Raw genomic sequence first — 4,212 nt, forward strand, 5'->3', positions numbered from 1 at the left:
AAAAGTGGTTTGAAGCGTAAATGTTTTCCTAAGTTTTAGCTGACATTCAATTTTAATGACTTTTAAAACAAAGTAACTATTAAATGTGCATTGTTTTATCATTTCCTGATGTCTGACAGGTGTTTTTGCCCATGTGGGAAACAGATGCTAATAACATTTTCCCTAATAGCTCATAAATAATAAGCATTTAGCATTTTCCTTTGTATACCACTCTGTCAATAGCCAATTTACTTTTCAGAAGATGCAACGTTTTCCTGTCAATCAGCTCTTGCCCCAGGCACTTTTTGGTGATTAGAAGCCCCTTAGAGAGTGAGAACTCCAAATTAGTTTTAAATAAAAAATAAGAATATTCATGCTGTTGAACATCTAAAGGTAAAAAAAAAAAAGATCTGGGTACATAAATATCACTGGTGGGGTATTAATACTTCATAGAAATTGAATGACCAGTTAGTCTCTGGAGAAAGACAGTAGAGACAGACACATGACACCAAAAGAAAGTAATGAAGGCAACAGAAAATAACTTTTAAGAAGAGGGAGGAATGAAGGTAATTTGAGTTTCATCTTAAAAAGCTTGTAACCACATGAGAGCCTTTGCCCTTTATTATATTGAAAATATAATTAACAGTCAATGTGGCAGAGCATTTCATGTTTATCCTGGGTTTTTTTGTTTCCATTCCTGACATTTTGCCTAGCACATGAAAGACTTTCTAGAAGCAAAACGAAACAAAAGTCTGTCTCCTTGAGAGAAGAGCAAATGTTCCCTTTGAAGAAGTTTACAATGAGATGGACAAAACATCAGAAGGAAACAAGAAACTTGGGAAAGGAAACAAGGGAACCCATGTCAGGAGAAACACATTTTAGGGCTCAGTTGATTGTTTGGTGTTTTAAAAAATACTCAAACCCCTTCAAATGGACTGGCTTTTGGCAGAGACATCTATCTTCCCGGCCAATTTTATCCCAGGACAGCTTCCATATACATGCAGGTACCATGCAACTCTGGGAGGGAGGATAGGAGTACTGTCCAGGATGTTGAACTCCTTCTTCTGCTTTCCTCCATCTCCTCCTCCTTCTTCCCCTGGGGAAAACTTCTCCCTTATATTCCTCCTTTTTGGGTGTACAATGTGCCTCAGACAGTCTAGAATGTCAGATAGCTTGTGAGATCCTTGAAGGCAGGGATTGTGACTCCTAAATCTACTGTATTCTCCCAGGTTCAATACTCTGCACACAGTAAGTGCTCAATAAATTCTGTAGATTGGTCCCCACAGAAGGCAGTCACTCATCCTGGTTCTGACATAATGCTAACTCAGGTATGCAACAGTTAAATGAGCGACAGATTTACCCCTCCCATTGTCAATTTTTCAAAGCTATGTTTTTTTAAAATGAATTAATGGAATTGCCTTCACAGTGTTTCCCCTTTCTTTCCTCAGAATGGATTGGTCTGGAGTGATGGGCACAGGTGAGAGAGCAGCTTCCTAAGGACTGATTATTGAAAGCCAGCATGTCCCTGCTTGGAAATTCTACTCAGGATTTCCTGGATTCTAACATGTTTAAGAGAAGTCAGGCCATACTTAGAATCTTACAGTGACCTAGTGGAAAGAGCACAGGTTTGGGAGTCAGAGGGCCTGGATTTTAATCCTGGCTCCACCATTTGCCTGCTGGGTGACCTAAGACAAGTCACTTAACTTTTCTGTGCCTTTGTTTTCTCATATGTAAAATGGGGATTCAATACCTGGTCTCCCTTCTCCTTAGACTGTGAGCCTGATGAGAGAAAGGAACTGTATCTAACCTGATTATCTTTTATCTACCTCAGTGCTTGCTTTATTTGCTTGTAAAAACTTAACAAATACTAATGATGATGACGATGATGATGATGATGATTAAAGTGGAAGTAAGAGGAAGAACAAGGATAAATTCATCCTGAAGGCAATTAGTAGGTAAACTCTCAGCATTTTCCTACATCAACCAATGGTATTTATTGAGTGCATACCATGTGCAGAGTACTGTACTAAGCACTTGGGAGAGTACAATAACAGAGTTGGTAGACACTTTCCCTGACCAGGGAGCTTACAGTCTAGAGTGCGAGATAGACATTAATATAAATAAATTATGAGTAGTACATAAGTGCTGTAGGACAGAGGGTGGGAGGAATGAAGGGTACAAATCCAAATGCGAAGGCAACATGGCAGGGTGTGTGAGAAGTGGAAATGAGGGCTTAGGGAAGGCCTCTTGGAGGAGATGTACCTTTAATTAAGTCTTTGAAGGTCGGGGTAGTGAAGATCTGTTGGATACGAAGGGGGAGAGAGTTCCAGTCCAGAGGCAGGATGTGGGCAATGGGTTGCTGGCAAGATCGATGAGATCGAGATACAGTGACTAGGTTGGCATTAGAAGAGTGAAGGCTGGGTTGTAGAAGGAAATCAGAGAGGTAAGGTAGGAGGGAACAAGGTGATTTCATGTTTTAAAGCCTATGGTAAGGAATTTCTGTTTGATGCAGAGGTAGATGGATAATCATTGGCGATTCTTGAGGAGTGGGGAAACATGGACTGAATGGTTTTGTAGAAAAATGATCTGGGCAGCAGAGTGAAGTGTGGAGTGGAGTGGGAAGAGAGAGAAGGCAAGGGATGTCCGCAAGAAAGTTTATAGTTAAGGTGGGATAGGATAAGTGCTTGGATTAACATGATAGTAGTTTGGATGGAGAGGAAAGGGCAGATTTTAGCGATGTAGTGAAGGTTGAACTGACAGGATTTAGTGACAGATCGAATATGTGGGTTGAATAAGAGAGATGAGTCAAGAATAATGCCAAGATTACAGGCTTGTGAGACAGATTGGTGGTGCTGTCTACAGTGATGGGGGAAATTCAAGGGAGGACAGGGTTTTGGTGGGAAGATGAGGTATTCTGTTTTGGTCATGTTAAATTTGTGGTATCAGTGGGACATCCAAGCAGCAATGTCATGATACATGATTTTTTCTCCTTTTGACATTTTTTTAACTATCTTCTAAGCTTTTCTGTGATCCCATATTCATTTCCTTCATTCAGTTATATTTGAGTACTGTGTGCAAGCGCTTGGGAGAGTAAAATGCAACAATAAACAGAAAAATTCCCTGCCCAAAATGAGCTTACAGTCTAAAAGGGGGTATGGGAGTTTTCTGCCCTATTCTTCAACTCCAAAACCCAGAACTGAACTCAGGTTACTAGTAAAAGGGTGACCAAGGTTAGGTGCAAAACAGGACAAACTGTACATATGTCTCAAACAGTAGTTAATCCTGACTTTTGATGGAGCTTGAAAAGTTGTTTGTTTCCATTCAAATTGTTTCAAAATTGTTTAAACTGAGTTTTTTCTTTGGGGGAGGGGATGTCATTGCATGCTGAAAATTAGACTGCGTTGCACATATACTGAATTAGTTTGCTTTGTATGAGTTGTAGGGTTGAAGCATATGCTGTTAGAGCCGATGTCCCCAGTTAAAACCCATGTCACACTGCTAAATATTTTAGCAAATAAAAATTTTTTAAACATGCGGCCAGATGTCCAAGTTGACATAGTGCTTAAGGCGTTTGACTGATAAAAAGCCAGGGCCCTTGGTAAATGGGGATTTAAAAACATGTCCTGAGGCAAGTGTGTGATATTAAAAACATCCTGGGCTCTTTTGTATGGAGATTTGCATACGTTGAGGTTTTAAAGAGAGTGTCCATCTGTCACTGAGCATTCTCCCAATACAACAAAGCATTGATAAATATTTTGAACCACAGTCACTCTTTTTCAGCAGGCAACAGCACTGAAACATAATGGTTTCAGCTGGGATCTCCATCGTTTTGTGCAATAAAAGGAATTGTAGTTTCCCTTGGAACCCCTATTTAATATGAATGAGCATGCCAGCTCTGCACAATTACTGAGCTCTTGGGTCCAGAATTTGAGCATTTGCGCCCAGCCACCCCAGTAAAAACTAACCCTTTGTTTTTTATGGATACGGTGCCCCTGAAATAGAAGTATGAGTTAAATGTACATTTTAAGTATGGGGAACTATTACATTTAGAAATGTCAGATGAACACTATGTAACTGTAATTGTTTTCCATGTGGAGAAAATGAAACCACTGCAAAGGCCTCCAGAAGACCAGGTGAAGTAAATCCTTCAGGAAAGAGCATCATCTTTCAGCCCACTGGGACTCCCCAGAATATAGAGGGAAAAGCCAGAGTGGGAAATGCTCATTGGATTGG

The sequence above is a fragment of the Tachyglossus aculeatus genome, chromosome 8 (assembly GCF_015852505.1).
Source record: "Tachyglossus aculeatus isolate mTacAcu1 chromosome 8, mTacAcu1.pri, whole genome shotgun sequence".
NCBI lineage: Eukaryota > Metazoa > Chordata > Mammalia > Monotremata > Tachyglossidae > Tachyglossus > Tachyglossus aculeatus.